General features: G+C 37.5%; 1 protein-coding gene and 1 non-coding gene across 24 annotated transcripts in view; one reads left to right on the top strand and one right to left on the bottom strand.

Moving 5' to 3' along the window:
• The window catches only part of nrm (neuromusculin), a 590,496-nt gene that overhangs the window by 114,816 nt on the left and 455,224 nt on the right, over window positions 1-20,456 (top strand). The gene's annotated exons all lie outside the window — the stretch shown is intronic.
• On the bottom strand, window positions 3,895-4,025 carry LOC147872812 (U4 spliceosomal RNA). Its single transcript, XR_015537026.1, has one exon. It is a non-coding gene; the product is annotated as a U4 spliceosomal RNA (small nuclear RNA).

The raw sequence follows: 20,456 nt of genomic DNA, 5'->3' as shown, positions 1-20,456 counted from the left end.
TACATTTGAAAGACAAGTTCTGTTCGTATAAATTGTCATAACCGTAGATCTGTACTTCATTAAACGTGTATAATTTTAAATGCTATTTTATATATCAAAAAAGCTAAATTTAACTTCATGCATAATTAATAAACCTACTTTTGTTAATTGCGGTATTCTGTATTTTTCCAGATATCATTTTGTTCCTGATGACCGAAGTTACTTTTCAGCTCATGGATCTAACTGTTAATTCGCAGTTCTCGAATATACGAAATGTTTTACAGACCGAATCTCGGCGTACTAATTATCAGCAACCTTCCCGATGACCCGTACGTCTCCCTGTACTCGATCCATGGAAATTTCCAGGTTTGACTCGGTCAGCCTGTTTAGATTTTTTGTGCGCGTAGTTTAAGATGCATATCTTAATTTCTGCACAGAAAATGTTGTGTTAAACATAATCTCATTTTAAGTATAGATCAATAATTGCACGTTTCCCGATATAGGAATACAGGCTGAGTCCCTGCCTTGTTATTGTGTGTAGCACCTTATTATTCTGAGTGCTCTGCCATTTCCAGAAGATGAATTGCTTACACATGAAAAAAAGTTTAGTGGGTATCATTTGTCGAAAATAAAATGAATGTACACTTCATCATTGTTTTCTAATTGCTTTACACTTTAAATCACTGGTTATCATTGCACGCACGTTATTATCAGTCACGCGAACACATTGCATACTCTAATTTGTTAGGTTGTGATCACGTCCATGATCTAAGAACGTTTATAAAATAACTTAAATGTTCAATCGTAAGTCATTTTGAAGCCAGGTTCAATTCTACCAAAGGGCCGAACCTATAGCTACATTTAACGCGAAGTAAAGTCCCAGCAGAGGTTATGATAATACGTGTGCTTTTATCGGTTTCTCTTTCTATTGGCGAGTCAGAGCGGACATGAAACTTGGCAGCTCAAACTCTGAGATCGTGGGTTAAAATTCCGCTCAGTGTATGTATATTTGTTCGCATATGTAAGTGTTATGTTGTTCTGTGTAGATAAATGCCTTTCGATGGGTTGATAACCCGCCCAAAGTGTCCTACCGTATGTCTAAATAGTGTAATAATCCTTCCATGTTTAGTAAGGCCAAGGTCGTTCAAGGGCTGTAAAGCCACGGAGTAAGCAATGCCAATGCTGGAGAGTTATTTCGCGTCATAGGCATGTTGTTGGCGGCAGCTAATAACAGACTACGTTTTGCTTTCAGCAGTTTTCGTAACTGAAAGTGAATGTGTTTTAAGGTTTCGTAATTTCCACGAATCACTGCATCTCCAAATAGGCGTCAGTCTATCGTTACGGTGTGCAAAGCAGCAGAGATTGAACGTTGTTAACCCAGATGAAATGAATACAGCAAAACAAGCTGGCCATAGCATCAAAAGCTTGTGCCACCGGTATTATTTAAAACTGAATTAGCTAACGCACCAGGAAAACGCACCGGCTACTAGACGTTTCATGGTCTTTGTATGTTTAAAACTTCTGAAATGATTCGCTTACTCGCAAGTTATGCATGAGTAGTCATAGGTTGATATAATTGCATTAGTTTCACTTAAGCTTCGTGGGGGATTATGGTGGTATTATGAAACCTGTCAGTTCAGTGTTGCTGTTTAAAATATTTACACTAAATCCATAGTTCTGTGCACTGTACCTATATACGTAATTCTTATTTCCCATGGTATGTATTTATATATATAAAGTTTTCCCCCTGATATAGGATACGTTACACAACCGACATATCTCTAATTTTCAACAGCACGACTTCGAAACAACAGTATCCACAAATTTTATTAAGTAAGTATCGAAATTAGACAAATTATTTGAGGTTCTAACGACGGTGATTATGATGTTGTTGCACTGGGTTATTGCGTCTTGTGGACTGTAAGTGGATACCAACGTTTCGGAGAAACTGCCTCCATGCTCAGGGCGGAAGACGGACACGGTATGTTTCTCCGAAACGTTGTTATCTGCCCACAAGTCAACACGACGTCACAACCCAGAACATCGTCAGAGACGCGGTGGTTGATGGAAATCTGTGTGTCCGGTTCACTGAATTAGTGGTGTCGATGTAGTCTAACTCGGGGTTTACAGATGTGCGTGATTTCCATCTACACAGTAGTTACTGAGATAATTGTGGCGAATGCGGATGTACTACTGTGTTCCTCAAATTAGACTAATACCACTTACGCGTGCATACCGCATTTCACGCTACATGTCCTCGGGAGTTTATGTCCTAATAATAATTAAATAAACGCAGCAGAAATTTATTGCCTCTTTTTTGCTCTGGAACAATTCAAAGCATAATAATTAATATAAAACTTTGATATTTAATAAAATATAGACAAATCTTTCTATTCCTAGGAGAAATGGCTGAAGGAAATCACTAGAAACTCATTAAGATGAAGACGAGCTACCATTATTCCAATAAATTTTGATTTCTGGTAACGCTTTTGACTTATTTTGAGGACAATTATAGACGTGGACTTTGTCTAAGTAAGTTATTTGTTCAGAGCTAACGCATTATTTGTAATTGTAGGTTATTCTTTATCGATAAAAACTTAAAGGGATTCTTCAGATTATTTTACAGTAGTTTGTGATTGCCGATACGTCAAATGAGTTTTACAGTGACTGATTAAGGGTTCTGTAATTTAATGTAGTTATGCAAAATATCACAGACTTTCCATCATGATTTTACTGATTTGGATAGTGTTTTTCTTGAGCCACTTTTGCAATTTACATTTCCTTGTGAATTAACCTGAACACAGAATTCTTTGCATTTCTTCGCTCCCTCTCCGTTATTGCACTGCTCTGACTAAATTTACTGCAAACTCAATTATTTTGCCTTTGTGTTTGCCGCGTCTGCTGAAGGCTTTGCCTCAAATATCGGATGGGCTGTGAGATGGGTAATTGTAATGTATTTCTAAACATTTACGTTTTAATTTGTAATGAATTTAACTCTAAAGAATTATGAAAGAAACCAACATTTATCAAGTCGATACCGATCTGATTGGGTTCCTTGAAATTAGTATTGTATGCAGCTGGGCTTAATTTTCAATAAAAAATACCAACGTTAGTATGTTCAGAATATTCTTTTTCCTGCGTAGCCAATTTTTACACAATACCTGCACTGTACAAACATTCTTCTTATGTGCAATTTTCTTTATTGTACTTCAGAAAATAGTGGGGATTACTTTTGGGGTCCGTGGGTCTCAGTGGGCCAAAGTGTTTTATTAAGGGCAAAATCAGATATGTCCGAAGTTTTCTTTCACAGTTTCAGAGGTTAAATTTATTAAGTTAATATTTCCACGCACAATTCTAAGTTTCTTACTCTGCAGTTTGAGCTACCATACTTTTGTTTGATTAACTAGTTTGAGTCTAAGAAACAAACTGCCTTGATTATTCCCTGTTCCCAAAGGAATAAGTTGTAAGTTGTAAGTATCGAACGAACGGACTGACTAATCAACGAATTTCCTCTGAAGAGCTTTAGGTAACTTAACTATTTAAAACATGTGTTTTAAAGAATTCTAAAGTTTATTTACATCAGCAAGAAAAGACCGATGCTCTCAGCTATAAGTACTCATCCCACGACTTATTTAATAAAAACCTTCCTATCCGTTTTCGCTCTCTTTACATGACTAGGATTTGAGGTTTTCACTGCGATGAGTACTAAGATGGATGTCTTCTAAGTTGTAGCTCCCTGCAGTTTGGTAGAAGTTTGCCAACGTTTTAAGGGTCCTTTCTGCCTGCACCATCAGGGCGATGCGAATGGAGGCGGCAAGGACCTCTAAAACGTTGACAAACTTCTACCAGACTGCACGGAGATACAACCCAGAAGACAGCCATCTTTTCCGTGACATGAGTCCGTAATTAAAAGTAGAAAGTTTGTTCCTGCATATATGGCTATTTATGTAAGTCTATATGAGTAAATATTCGTATAAGTTTTCAACTAGTAATAATCGCACCTCGGTTAAACCTCATTGGTTACGATATTGTCAAATTATGAATTTAGAACTGCCTCTGTGGTAGAAGGAACTGGGGCAATAGGAAATAGTTATGTACAGTAGCATTAGTGAATAGTTGTAATAAGCAGTAGTGCTAATAGTGCTACGTATGTAAGGACTGTGGTACTGAAAACCTGGTATTAGGCGGCCACAGATCTCTGTATATACGTAGTTCTGAACCAAATACATTATTATTATATGAGTAAGTGTTTTTAAATACGTAGTTTCCTTTCTGACTGTACATTAATATTTATCCGAAATTTGAAAAGGCGTTATGGACGAGACTTAAGGCTTTAGTAATAACTTTTCGCTTCTAGTAGTACCGAACTAAAACTATTTATTAAAATGTTGTTGCAGTTTATGTTTATAAATTTTTAATTTTAATTTTAGAACATTCTTTATTTTACTATTTGAAAAGTACGTGATAGCTCATATGCAGGAGTTCGACTTGTGAAGATTTTCAAAGGCGTCATTTTTGTGTCTAGCTGTTATTCGCTCATAAACAAAATCATATCCGCGAGAAAACACCATCATAAACCAATTTGAGACAAAGAGAGGGACTTGGTTGAGTGGGAGGAAACTTTAACCCTCCCAGGGGTTTCTGCAGGAGAGGACATTTTGGAGGGGGTTGGAAATTATCCCTCTGGCGTTACACTTTCTAATGTTACAGCTTTGCTACAACACTTAATGCAATCTCCTATATAAAATCACTTCTACAGCCTCCCGAAAGCCGTTACCAGAATACCATTACAACAACTCTGCAGGGCAAATTGACGACGCATTTCCTATACACACAACCCTATGAACGTAAAACACACCCACAATGCCATGTTCGTCCCCTTATGTAATCTCCGCTTGTCAGTTTTTTAGGACCATCGTACATCACTCAGTTTTGAAGTTTACAGTCACTTTTTATGTTCACAGCCTTAGGCAACGCGGTTTTAATTTCTGTGAAACCACAAAATAGTCTGAGATACGCTACGTGTCTCTGTTATTGCCGTATAGGAGCACATTTTCTCGTTTAAGCCCCAAAGAAGATTACGGAACATGTTTCTCAGACAAATTTACTTCCTTTCCTTGTTTTTCCTGTTATTAAGAAATAATCTCCTGCCCTTTCACCCATTTCCTCCGCCCTAACTGTGTGGGGTTTCCGAAAATCTTCACGTTGAGCGTCTTTGAGAAGCAGATAATAGAAACTTTGGTGCAAGAAGTGGGGATGAGAAAGCAGACAAAAGGGATGACATTGTCTTTAAGATATTTTAGTCTGCGGTTGTAAAGTAGTGACGATAGCTTCTTCAGTCGCGTTCTGTGTGAATGCAGATGCCACGTCAAATGCTAGTTTCTTAGTTTTCAACTCTTAACGGAGTAGAGTACATAAGTTAAGAGTCGCTCAGCTGGACACAAGTTCCCGGCAGTTTTGTAAAACACGAATCTTAATTGCAGTTCTCATACAACGTTACATAGATCTGCCAAGTGAATTTTATTACTTACTGACAAGTGTTTATAAAAATATATGTTACAGTTAAGATTTATCTTAATGTAAATAGACGTCTCTTAATTCGTCTGTAGCAGACCTACGCTTGTATACAAAACATTTGGTAAATTTATTGTTTTGTGTACTTTAAACTTTGAGTTTCTAGATAGCAGACTGGAAGGCATAGATTCTAAACTCCATCGTAAGATGCTCTCCTTGAATGTATTCTGCTCCTTTCTCATTATTCCAATTTAGATTTGTTACCGTAGTTCCCAGATATGTAAACTTTGTCATATCTTCAAAGGATTTATTAGTTGCCTAATTTAGCGGTATTGTAAGTTCCAGCTAACTTTTTAAAAGTAATTAACAGTTTAAAATAGTAATCTATTGTATAATAAGCATAACAAATGCGACCGTGATATGTAAATTTGTTTTCACTACTATTACCTGCTGACAACCGACATAATTACCAAGGTTCTTATTATTACTTCAGGGGATTAGTTAGCAGTTGTGGTCACATGTTCTTTCGTATTAAACTTGTCTGTTTTATTTGAGGAAGGACAGACTAAAATTCTTAAGATATCCGAGACATTTCCTGCAAGAGATAACTATTTAATTTTGTACCGTTTTTTAAAAAATCAAGTGGCACAGTGGTTGATGAAACACAACCACTTGAACTTGTAAAGTAAGTTCAGTTTTGTTCTATTTCGGTGGAATGTTTGTGTTTACACAGTTACGGGCAGTCAGGCCCAGAGAATTGACGCTGCCATCATATAAAATATTAAAACATTTCAGTACACCCCTTCAGGAAGCAAAATATTACATAATATCTAAAATGTTGATATTCTTTAGCTACGGAAGCTTAAACTCTGCAGGATAAAACTGCCGTTGTAAGACCAGTTCTGTTTGCTAACCGTGATGAGACAATTGAACGTTTCAAGAACCTTCGATGTACCGCGAGTGTCACAGTAATATTTAGACCTCACATTGACTGTAATTACAGTTGTCGTTGTCAAAATACAGCTGCAGGGATTGACACTACTCACATTTTAATTTGAATGGAGTTTGTTTTGTTCGGTTTCTGTTTTTAATTGCAGTGTTCACAATTCTGAAACCTGTTAACAAGTTAACTAATAAACTGACCAGAGGAATGGAGAATTTTCTAAACTCTGTAAGACATGAGATTTGTCTAAGAGGCACGTCATGAATGTGATAAATGAAGCATTGTTAACAGAGAAGTAAATCGGACGAACACAATTTCTGACATTTTGTGTGACATTTCTTTCTATGCAACATAACACATGTTTGAAATTTCCTCGAACAAGGACTTATTGAAGACGTGGCAGTCATGTGGCGACGACCTTATTCCCTCACAACAGTTGCAAGGACTGTCGAGAGCTCGCAAGGATGGGAACGTGATATGAATTTTGATGTCGACTTCAAAATGCTCGGGGAAAGAAGAAAAACCCATAGCCCAGAGGATGCAGGTTACATCTATGACGAGCTACTCGTGGGGGTGTTTTATATCTCAAAGACACGAGAAAAATGTCGCTCTACTATATCTTTCACCTCGTGGCTCTGTCGTAGGGCTGTCGCATTTTAGCCACAAATACGTTGATTGGGTCTTAGCTTCAGCGTTGAAAGTGTTTTATTTTAAATGCAACCCTAACTACCACAGTACGTCTATTATTATGCTTTTGTGGCATCAACGAAACAAGAAAAACTAGTTATTTTGATTTTTATTTCTAGGTAGAAAGTATAGAACAGCTTTGCAGTAGTTTCAGGAAATATTCACCACCTTTTTGGAGACAGACATCCACCCTTTTTATTGTATTTCGTCGGACTTTGCTGGAATTGTTTTTAGGTCAGTGTTGGCAAAAATCTTTTCAGTATTGTGTCAGCCCCTACACTTTGTGGGTTATTTTAATAAAGTCTCGATAACGATCACACCATACTGGGACCTGCATAGCTCTTGAGCAGCTGGCGTGACCAGGGTAACCATAACTTGAGCGTCAAGCTTGTGATTTCATTCTTGTGCCATAGTTTGTTGTTGTTGATGGTATTAATAATTTGTTTGTCCCAATAAACTTATTAAATTGCATGCTTATATTCTAGATACACAATGGAAGGCTGAATTTCCAGAAACAAGTAGCTCTGATTTATAACAGTGGCGTATGTTCAGCGTAGATGTTAATTCAGCCAATAAATTTTTGTACTTAATAATCATCTTCATCATTGGCTCTACAGCTCTGTGTGGGCTCTGGCCTTCTTTAAAAGCTTCTTCCATTCTCCCTCATTCACAGACAATATTTTTGCCAGTCCGCCGAGAATGAGTCCATCTTCATCTAATTTCGTAACAAGTTGCTTTTCACAGGGTGCGGTTGTCAGCCCCACGCCCAACCCCCAACCTGGAGTACCATACCTCCGTATTTACAGCCCCCCGAGGTAGAGTAGCCCAGCTATACCCTCAGGCACTGGGTAGTCGGGTACCTCGGTGGTGCCAGTCCCCGTACCCACTGATGTGGGTCCCTGAGGGGGGTACTTAACCAACAGACAGGAAAATCGTATGGTGCAGTTACCCTTCTTCATTCCTAGTAATTTTTTCGGTACCCATAGCTATTTCTTACTTTTGTATTTTATATTTATTCTTTATACGATATTCTTACGGACTGTTATTAAAGTGATTCAAAGAATTCTTTGGAGTTTTTCAGTAGAATCCAAATATTTGCTTTTAAAAACAGGACAGGACGTTGGAACTGAAAGTGCGTACCTGCCTTAGATAGTTTATCAGATTTTAAAACAACAACATAGAGAATTGTCATGTTGTGTTGCCTTAGGTAGCTTTATTACAAGAGCAGTTAATGGAGAGAGCACAGACGCATGAGCGTTTGAAGTAACGAAAGCTAAGTGTTAATACAGAAATAAGAGCAATTTACTTTATGCAGTTGTAGTAATGTAGAAAGGAGGTTTATCACAAGGATGTAGCCTCACAAAATATTATTCGGGTTATAAAATAAAGGGGGATAACGTGGCCGAGGCATACAAAATGGGAGATAGGTACACAATTTTAATATGAAAATCTGATGGGAACATATTAACGTTATTGTTTGGACGCTGAGATTTATCGCGTTGTATTAATGTCTGTGTTAATTATATTCTTATTAGACCAAATGAAGTTTATACTCAAACGTATGTTTTAATGAGATGGTTGTGCGTCATGTACTCTATCAGTTCTCAACACGAGTTTTTAGATGAATTGTGAACGTTTAGTGCATAATGGGGGAATACAGAATCGATATTGACCCAAATGAAGTTAATTGTATGCCCCGAATCCCACATTTTAAAATCACATTAGTAGTTTCCAAGATAAAACAACGGTTGCAACAATTTATTGTTTTCGAAATAAAACAAGCAAAAGGTTATTGCAGCACAGTGAAAAATATCTAAAACCTGTGAGATTAAGTGGTTGTCACTGCGGTGACTATGAAGATGGCTGTTTTCTGGAATGTTCTGCCGTGAAGTTTCGTAGAAATTTACCGGCATTCAAACGCACTTACTGACTCCATCACCAGGACGATTGGAGGCAGACTACAAGGCGCAGCATCTCAGAAGACGGCCGTCTTTAAATAAAAGAATGTTGCATTATGAAGAAAAAATTTGGATATTTAAGCTGTGCTGTTGAAAGAACAAACATGTTTTTGTGTTCCTTGACCCAACGCCCTGAACCTAAGGTCCAAAAGCCTAGCGAAATTTTAATTAGTTTATTCGGAAGTTAAGAGGGAGGTGGAATTGTTTATAATGCTCTTCATTTCATGAAAAAAGATCCAGTTTCGGAACAGGCTATCGTTAGCATTTGATATTATTTCAGACTGGGGGCAATTCACAGTTTGTTTAAACTATTTATTCTCCCTTGCAAACTCCGGTAGGGAGAAGGTTCTTTGATGGCTGTAATGCCTGGTGTTGGTATTCCAATCATGCCTTTTACCTACCTGTCATCGTCTACTTTATACACAAAGCAGAGGTGTGAAACTTCAGATTACTGAGCAGTCAAGTATGCATACCATGGTTAGTCTAGTTATAAGGTGACCAAGAACTTAAGATTTCAGGCTTCCAATGTTGTATATTCGTGAAAATAGTATGAATAATTTGGTGCAGTTGCAAATCACTGTATTAACAAGTCAATTGATTTAAATTGGGGCGTAGGAATGATAGACATTATTACTATCCTTAGCTCTTCCTTAAGGACTCTTTTAATAGAGCTATTTACAGATTTGTGTGACTGTAAATGTATTGAGCCTAATAATATTGAGTGAAGAGGTTCGAAAATATTGAAGCACCTTCAATGGAGATATTTTAGAAAATGTAAACACTGTTCTGTTCATACTTAAAGTTATCATTTGAAATGATACACATGTTACTAAAACATTTTAGTTCTGATATCTCTTAACCTGTAATAGTATCTAAATAAAATACGATGAAGTATCTGACTTGTTAAAGGAAGGTATTCGGTCGTAGTTGTGAACACTCTTTCTGAGATCCAGCTCTTGTGGACACACGAGTCTCAGGTCTTACCTGTTGATCTTACCTTTTGGGTATGATACAGAGAGTTCTGTTCTCTTGCAGCCCATTTGCTACGTAAATTGTATTTTGGGTCACGGTTCTTAAATTACTGTGTGAGGTAGCCAAGATAGTCGAATCTCACTATGGAGCGAAGGAAAAGACGCGGAGATTGTGTGGTGTGGAGCATTACCTAGTACCAGTGTTCCCAGCTGTGTCCTTTGCCACCCATCTAACATTCATGAGCCTCGCAAAACACCTCACCCCCTTCATCCTCATCTTGCGCTGCCGGAGAATCTTAAAGGAAAGTAGGCACTGTTATGCTGCATCAATAAGGAGGCGGCAAAGAGAACTTCTTCAGACACATAGGAAAGTTTCTGGAAGGGAGAATACCTACTTCTATCTTCGAGTATATATAGATCCTATGTTCTTCAAGTGATGTATATCTTCCTCCCCCCCTCCCCCAAACGTTATACATTACGTGTGTTAAAGATTGTTTACTCCGTTAAAACCATAATAATTTAGACACGTATATGTGTCTGATTATTTAATAGTTGTTATCATATACCCACAGTATTACCTTCATATTGATTATCTTATACTTCGGTTGTTCAAGTAAAAGTGTTTTCGTGTTTCCTTTTACAAGAAAGGACATTACAAGACTCTGAAGATGACTGTCTTCTGGGATGTTGCGTCGTGTAGTCTCGTAGAAATTGATCGACTTTTACTGCCTACATAACCAGGGAGTTAGGGCATGAATACAACGTCGGCCCATTTCTACAAAACTGTACGAAGCAGCATCCCGGAAGACAAGTCATCTTCGTACTTGCCGCTGTGAGAAATTAACATCTCACATTTCTAGATAATTTTTTAAGTGGCATTGTCTTGTGGACCACAGTTCTGTCAGGTGATCACTAAATGAAGTTAATTATTTTGCATTTGAATTCATAACCGGGCTTTTCATTTGTTTATTATAAAAGTAGCAACAGCACATTTTTCCACCACTACTGGTAATGGATTGTGTTTTTCTGTTTTCAGGTAAGCTGTAGAAAAGTGAGCTAACGTACTGATTATCGTGTTGAAGGTAAGACGAATAAGGTTCTTAAATTTCCTATCTCTGAAACACATTTTTAATAGACGATACATACTATCAGATCTATCTTAATGTAACCTTGCATAATGGTTTTGTGTCATTTTTCACAGTTCAAATAGCATCCTATTCGGATATATCCGCCTATATGTAATAAGACACTATTTGTATATAATTACGTCTCACGAAAGATACAGCGGAAAAAGACATTAGGGATATATTAATATGACTGCATTCTTCTCATTTTAGCGTCTGTATGGACGGTAAAGTCACAACAATATTTAAATGAGATATGAGACATTAATTCGGACATACACTTCCAACAATAATGTCATTGCAATGATAAATACAAATTATAAATTACGTTATCTCACGCAACATGTAACCAAGCGGTCGCGTAATTGAGGATACAATGTTAATATTATTCAATAAACATCAGTAGAGCACTGGTGGGTTTGACATCACTCCACTGACAGAAAGTTAAGTTAATACTGTGGAATACAAAAAAACATCGATATTATTGGGTTTATTTCAATTACGAGGCTTAAAGTAATTAAAAATACTTATGCTACACGTGTAAACCAATTTATAAACTAAGCAGCGATTTAAAAATGATCTGCAGTGGTAAGTTGACGCGATGATAATACTATTATGTTCATAAATGCTGCACGAAATTCTGTTACCTTTCGTGGTTTTCCGTGTATGAAACACTGGCCGATAATTCCTGAAGTCGGAGTAGCAGCTCATGTTAAGGCGTTGACTGCCTATCCAATGTTTATCTTCGTGATTTATTCAGTGATGCTGGGTCCACTAGAATCTGTTTGTTGTCCATATGGTCAAATTTCCTGTTTTATAAAACGCGAATGTTTATTGTTGTGTTTACTGAAGCCTACGTTGGGCTCTGTTCTGCGCCACTTGAACTCAGTCCGTAGTTTCAAGTCTCAATATTACAGTCGTGGGCTGTATGGTTTCTTTAAACCTCTTTTCGCTTTCCTCTCTGGAAGTGGGCCTTTTCAGAAAACTAATTCTGAGAACGTGACGCAATTCTGACTTACGTGCTGTGAGCTGCGTTAAACAGTGGGAATTCATGGGACTTATATAATATGGTGCAGCTGTGTACCGTTAAAGCCACAAAGAGGTGTTGTGTATACGGAGCTTTAAGTGGGGAAATGAAAAAGTAGTCTACTGTTATTTCCCTGCTAATTACTGGTCCAGAGGCCTAACGTTGGGCATCCTAACACTTTGCAGCTTCTGAGGGGAGATATTTAGCTTATTTTCGGTTTCACGATGTAAATTTCTAGAAGACAATTTTTTGTTGGTATGTACTTTAAATAGTTAAAAGATGGTAATAGTTTCCTCCCTGCTGACCGAACCTGCCCACTGCTTTGACCCTCCTCGACAATACTATTGTCACACTGCCCTCTGAAAACAGAACATTTACGAATATTATTCAACAAACATGATGAAATAGCCATGAAACCCAAGCTTTGGTTATAAAAATGTGAAGTTCGCTTTATACCAAACAGTAAAAGCTTTCAAACCCAAAGACATTTAACTGAAAGTTATTATTCGTGCTTTTTTCATTACATGTGTTTGTCCTGTTACAGCAGAGGAAAGAATACTAATTGTAAATGGGTGTTGCCTGTTCGCGCGGCACAGTAAACAATTGAATATTTTATTTTGTTTTATTGGAATTATATTCAATGCCGGGTGTCCCGAAAATTGAATTAACGTGTTCACCACGTGAAACTTGCTGCCTCACACGCAAACACACCCATACAGTCTCTCTCTCTTTCTCTGTCACCGTGGTTGGTTATATCAGATTTGGGGTAAACCTAGTGAATTTTTATAAGGCCTCTGCAAGACTGGTAGGTCAAATTAAATATCTCATGAAAATATGTTGTAAGGCTGTGATTTAGTTTAATTGGAATATTGATTAAAGGCGAACAATTAATATTGTTTGTGTTCATTCTTTGTAAACCAGAGAGTTTTAGTCAAATAAATGAACTGGATGTAAGCAAGGATTCTTCAAATTTAATCTACTCAAATTCTTCGTGAGTGTAGTTTTTTATTTGCGTGACTAATGTCGTTACGCTATATTTGAACTTGGGTACGTAGTCGAAGGACTTATTATGCATGTTTATATTATGATATTATATTCCGGTGACCAGACACCAAATGTTATGCTTATGCTCAGTGATGCAATATAATTTTGAATCAATTATTGCAATTTTGACACAGTACGTGACATGGCTTTTAAATTACAAATAGTTTTATGCAGTACACATCCGGTGAGGACATTTACAAAATGCTTGTTTTTTTAAAAATTAATTTCATATATATAGAATTTAATAATGAAAAAGTAAATTACTTTCCATTCAAGGTCGATAGAATTGAGGGAAACCTTTTCCTGCTGTTCTTGATATGGCGATGTTGAACAGTACGAAAATTGCTGTCTTTTGGGCGATGATCGCTCTAATGACGGAGGCAGCAAGGACGTATGAAAAGTTGGTAAAGTTCTACCAGACTACACGGCGCACTACAACCCAGAAGACAGCCACCATCGATTGATATAATAGTGTTGGACAGATTAATATAGTCTCCTTAGATAATACAAGTTTTGTGATAAAATACTGAGTAACCCTGGAAATATAACTAATTGAGGGGAATGTGTCTCCATCTTCCAAAATAGACTCGTGGTTGTGCTGGTCTGGAGTTGAGAGATGGGTTGAATTACAGAACTTCAAACTTGCGCGATGTTTGATGTTACTTTAAACTAAGTTTGTTAAGGAACTTTGGAGGAAGAGGACGAAGTGGGGCATAATGTTTAACTTCGTAATACGTGAAGAGTTTAAATCAAGACCGAAACTAATAATATGCAATGCAACATTACTTAACGTGAAGTATAAACATGTAAACTGGGCACAGTACACTCTTCTTCGGCTGAAACTGATAACTACGTATGTCGCCTGTAAGCAAGTTCACATTCTGGTTTGTTTGCGACTTTTCATTTGTGAGGACTTGCGGTCTGCTGTACACTACAGTCGAAATGCAAGGACTGTTGCCAGGCAACGTTAATGAAACAGCGCTATTCCTGCTGAGGCTCTTACCTACTCTCTGTGTGACTCTGTTCGGCATCTCTTGTATTATCTTAACCATATTCCGACCCGCTCTCTCTCTCTCGCTGTCTCTCTCTCGCTGTCTGCAGGAGAACTGCCATCTCGACCCAATTGAATTAAACGGCAATTTCCTTCTCTAGTGTAAGATACAGAGTCCTGAAGGAATGAGACAGCTGTAAAGGGTGGGTGGAGGGGTGTATACACAATATTATAAGCAGCCTGTACACTACAATTTGGCGACAATCCAGTTTGAAGCCCCAGGATATTGCCTACCTCATTTAATATATCTGCATCCATATGCCGAAGATGAAGCAAAACATCATCCACCAACCTACGTCTTGGCACAGTAAAATCTCATCTTCCTCCAGAGAAGCCATTGGCAATATTGAGAGTCTGAGATTAGAGAGTAAGAGAGAATATGGATGATACATAAATCTAATTCCAGCCACAGTCATGTTTGCATCATGTTCCATGATGACTTGTAGTTGCAGATCGGGCCTTACCATGCCCTCTTGTAACAGTTGTCTTGTTTACATTCGCGATAAACCATCATATAACTAAGGCGAAGCTGTCTCGTTGAGAAGTGATTTGTATGCAAGGTTATTTTGAAGACTATGATGAAGATGGCGTGTGTTTGGAGACAGATAACTTGTAATTGCAGCACTGCTACTCTCAGCACCAAACTTGAGAACCCTCATCATGTAATATAATAATATTCTAGTAATGGAGAACTCTGAATATAACGTGTGTATCTGTTTTGTACCATTAACGTTATCTTTTATGACACATGATGGTGACATAATTTAACTTATTTTTTTCTTAAAATTCAAACCACGCTCTGGTCATTATTTTCTCTACGTTGTAATGGTGACGGTATGTTAGTGCTCGAGTTATCAATCACTACCTATTGACTGATACACATGTCGGTTAACAGAGAGTAGCTAACACGTGTGTGCTGCAACAAATAAAACATGCTCCCAGATGTGAACAGAATAAAACTATTTTGTTTCCTGACAACTCCAGACGTGATAAGAGACAAATCAGCAAAGTAGAATTAAAAGAAAGATACTAGGTCAAACCGGGCTGTAACATCATCGAACCCTTGAACGGTTTCATTAAGAAACATTGCACTGATACCCCTTGTTTTCGAACCTGGGATTATGCCGTGGGAATCCGGTGTTAATCAGAAAACGTTGAATGTTAAAGGTTTCATATGAATGCCCTCTGTTAGAAAGACTGAATGTGGCGCAACATGCCACGAAACGTATTTGAGAGAGTAATTTCTGTATTGTGACGATAATTGGTCGTTTCGTTTATTTTTTGGTGTCGGGCACGCAAATGGTGCTTTTTGAACACGTTTATCCTGTGGACTGAAACCACAAACCGCGACTGAGCAGTTTCGGATCTAGCGCTACGCTTTCTTTAATGAAAATAACACCTGACTCGAGAAAAATCATTCGAATGTTTGACAGAAAATATTACATCAAACGGCCAATCAAAATTAAGTTTTATGAGAGTACAACTTTCAAATAAACTTACATAATACAAATATGTGTGCTGCGTAGAGACAAACTATTCTGGCACATTTAGTATTATACAATTAGTGATATCATGGTTGGCGCAGATTATTATTTGTAAGATGTTCGTTATTCTTATCTGCATATATTCGCCGTTTTTAAGTCTGCGATAAAAGAAGTTGAACGCATTCTAACTTTGCGGGGTCTAATCGCTTTGTCCTTCGCATTAACTATGCTAGTGTATAAACAAGACGGTTGTAAACACAGGCAAGCACCCCACAGACAAATTCGGTTTCTAACAACAGTAGTTATCTTTCATTTCGTAGATGATTAGTTAGATACTAGTTCAGAGGTGAGAATCATAAGTCCCGCGAGCCTCAAGCTTCAAGAATGAAATCATTCCGGCCCACAGTTAGTTCAGCCATCTAAACATTTCGAAGCAATAAGATTTTCAGTTAAGCTTTGACACGTACGAATTTTTTAAACTATTTAAAACCTGAGATGAGACACAGGGGTATTCTTGGAAGCTATGACGATGGTACTTGAAGATTTCTGTCTTCTGAGTTGTTGCGCCGTGTAGTATGGTGGATGTTTGCCAAAGTTTCAGGGGTCATACTGTCTACACGGCGCAACAACTCAGAAGACAGAAATCTTCATACTAAGAATCGCCCTGATGACGGAGGCAGTATGACCTCTGAAACGTTGGTTAACATCGACCAGACTACACGGCGCAACAACTCAGAAGACAGAAATCTTCATATTCACCGCTGTGAAAATCTCAAACCATACGATGGTACTTGTTATTAATTGTTCCTTTGTTGTATTTAGAGAGTGAAATAATGCCGTTGCTAGACGTCTAAGCAGAGATTTATAAGGTGGCCGTAGAACAGGAAGATTTCCTAACCCTAAAGAGATAGTGGTGATGAAATGGTTGTTGTCGGACAGGTAGATATTTCTGGCATGCGCAGAAAGCCAGGCCGCAGAAAGTGGACTGCACCGGGAAGTAAGAATTCAATCTGCTGGTCTGTAATATAAAGTTTCTGTATCCAACCGCTGACAGAATAGCAGGTCATGACGGCCCTTCGCATTCAGATAACACAGTTTCATTTCGCCCGTTGCCGTCTTTTTGACAGCTTTCATAAAATCTTGCGTGCTACCACATAAATCAACACCCGCCATCAGAAGTGTTGTCCATAATGCTGTAGAAACTTTTCGAATTTTGTTCTTTAATTAATGAGCAGTTTCTGTTGAACGTACTGTTAAAGGGCTGGTACCGGATTTGAATTTAGGCCGCAAAACCTTCACTGACGTATTTAAGTGTTCGCAGTTAGAACTACACCAGGAGAATAAAAGTGACCTTACGGGTCATACATACGTCACTGGAAATAATAATAATAATAATTACATTACATGCTATAATGTAGTAAGTGGCACAGTGGACTTAATTAACATCCTTTAAAGTTACTTACTTTTGTGCTTTGACTGTCAGCAGAGACTGAGATAGCGGTGATGCACGTTCATCTCCCTTCATCTTAAAATACTCAGTTCAAGCCCTTAGCTGGTGGATCAGGTGTGCTGTCATTTGATGATCTCCGATGATTCCAATAACTCAACCGCAATACCAGGGGATGCTCCACTTTACATAATTGATCATTCAATAAGCGAATCGTAATCATTATCAGCAGCTTACTTACAGTTCGATGCGTGTCTGTGTTCAATATATTATGCATCTTCAAGTATAACTCCTACTTGAGGAATTTCACCGTTAGTCAGGCCTATATAACCTTGGCCTTATATATGAAATATTCTGTGATTAAAGCAATGTCGCTACAGTTCAGTTTGGTTGCTTTTGGGGGTTGTAGAGCACAGTTCAATCAGTGATTAACACGATGAAAAGATATTACAATGTGTAAGTGGGAAATATCAGGAAGGGTGCGGTGGTACACTGCTGGGGGTACTAATTGTCCTAGCTTGCAAATCTAAGAATTAAAAGAAAAATAGCTTTTATCTGAGACAGAATAGCCATTGCACCAGACAAAACTCGATTGCAAGTTAAGTGTAATCGTATCGATCCACCCTTCTGGTCACTAAAATTAAAAGAAGTATGTTTGGCTTGTTGATGTATTTATGATTTCAGTGTTGATTTACATATATTTTTGTATCAGTTCATGTTTCTGTGCGTTAATTTTGCGCAGTGTTACTCAATTCGGATGCTATAATATATTTTTACGTGTCAAGTTGACAAGGTGAAACCATATAGATCTATATAAACTATGTAACAATCACTGTACCATTTTATTTGTGCAGTTTTTATGAGATATGGCTCTTACATATTTGTGTCTCGTTAAACGTAAGATTCCTTTTCACTAACGATCCTAAATAAATATAATAGGAGGAGTAGTAATATACAGAGACATACTGACACTGTCTAATGCGCGTTGGTTGTGTTTTGAAAATTGTTTTCGAATTTACTGAGGGTATGAATGATGTTTTTTTAATAAAAATAGGAGTCTTTGTAATGTACTTGCTGCATTAAAGTTCGGAGCAGGCATATTGACTTCCGGGTTTTCATTATGTGAAAACTGGCACATGTAATTAATATTTTATGTTACTTTTATACAATTAAAATTGTATTTATTCATGGTTATTATTTGAAATTCAACAAAAACTTAAATGCAGCTAGTTTTGATTTGTATAAAAACAATTATCAACGTTACTTTATTGCTCAGTAGTTTAATTTTTTTTTTTTTGACAGAGCTGTCTTAATTTTAAATTATGGAACGGTATTAGAAACGCTGTGGTGTGTGATCATGTAATTATGGTTTCTAGTATTTAGTTTATTAACCTAATTAAGCCCAAACGTGATCAACGTGAAAGGCTGTAATGTAGACGTGTAAATTATTTATTACTGTGTGATAATAGGTCGTCATGTAAGACAAAGCAGTTGGGCCTATGTTTCAGTTCTGAATGCCAAAGAAATTGTCTCTGGAAACGAAGTGTGGCTTTTGGGTGTTTAGGATGTGTACATTTTACTTAATATTTTTAAGAAGTGCATATGAAAATCGCTATGTTTAAAGTGAGATTGAACGAAAAATAGCTGATTTCTTAAAAACTAATAGAGTAAGATTCTATGGTTTGGTTGTTTCGAGCAAAGCGGGAAGGACTATTTTGATTAAGGTTTTCTTCAGTCTCTTTGATGGAATAGCGGGAATTTTCTTAATGTTGGCTGTGATCATTTCTAAATTTCATGCCACTGTTCGTGAATAGTTTTATAAATCTGTCGACGTGAGTGACGTGTTTGTTTGGTAGACCCACAAAATAATGTAAAGAGACGCTCAACTCGGTCACTGCCCAAGACTTAAGAGTTTCCTTGTCACGCAAGTTCCATGACAGAAATGTCTAGGTTCTTCGAGACGACAGCCGATACTCTGTTGAAGGTCACTTCAACTTTGTCCTTTTTTCAAAGTCGAAATATATCCTGCACTTGTCCCAATTTTGGAAAATCATAGGCTTCTAGTACATAAAATTAATTTAAAAATGTTTTGATTATTTTCTATACTTACACGGCCACGTTTAAGAAACTACCTCATATAAATAACCATGAAAATGTGTGTGGGAGTGAAACGAGACTGTGTGTAATGTTAAAGTACGAGAGAAGTTGAAAAGTACGTTTACCAACGTAATAACTTCACTTTGACGTAGTGTTCAATATATCCCATTCGTTTTCCAAGACATTCTCAGCATATTCATGCGGTTGCAATGGTAAAAGTTCGTGTAAGTTTACTCAGGTCTTGATCGTATCATACATTTTGTGACGAATGTGGTTGGATGCCGTGGGGTATAAAAATAAAGGTACAAATTGGCATGAGAATAACAATAACAATTGAACGTTTAGAACAACTGTAATATCGAGAAACAACAATAGATGAGTGCAGCGGTTTGATATTATTATTTGAACATTGTCCGTATGATGGACACCCTGCAGCAATGTTTCCCATTGTGTTGGTAGACCTGTGCTGTTACATACTCAGGGTAGTAGTGGTCACACACACAGGTACACCGAATCGAATTGTTGTGGTGCGATGGATATCTGTGATAACAATTGCAATCAATTTTAATTCATTCAGTAATCATACAGCCAAATTGATGATTAATTTCGTTGTGTTACAACAGATGTACCGCTGTCAATTTGATAAACGGAGGGAGTTCAAAGGAGTAGCCAAAAATTGTAGTAGTTTGTGTGTTTTTGAAGACCTTAGCTTGTTTTACATGCGTAAAGTGACATTATTAATATTTCTCTGGCGATATTTGACTAGCGGCAAAGCATTAATAGTTGTTAGTTAAGTGGTGAACAAAGATTAAAATTCTTATTTCACTTCATGTTTGTACTGCCAAATACACTAAACTCTATCGCATTTATAATTTATAACTTGTGTTGGGCAAGGCCGTGGTCTAGGCAACACGGAGTTTTCCTCCGGGGGCTTCCCCAATTTCTACGTGGCATCCCAACAATTACTCCATTCACACACAGAAGAAGGCAATGGCAAACCACTTCTGGATCATCTGCCAAGAACGTATATGAACAGGTCCCAGTCCGAGAAAAGGATGGAAGGATCCTGTTCATATGGACCTGTCGTCAGACAGAACACTAAATAATAATATAATTGTGTATAAGCACAT

The sequence above is a fragment of the Zootermopsis nevadensis genome, unplaced genomic scaffold (genome assembly GCF_977971745.1).
Source record: "Zootermopsis nevadensis isolate Lab colony 2312 unplaced genomic scaffold, Znev_1.0 Znev_ptg000024l, whole genome shotgun sequence".
NCBI classification, from domain to species: Eukaryota; Metazoa; Arthropoda; class Insecta; order Blattodea; family Termopsidae; genus Zootermopsis; species Zootermopsis nevadensis.
Note: the sequence above shows the minus strand (reverse complement) of the source record. Positions and strands in the feature narration are given on the sequence as shown.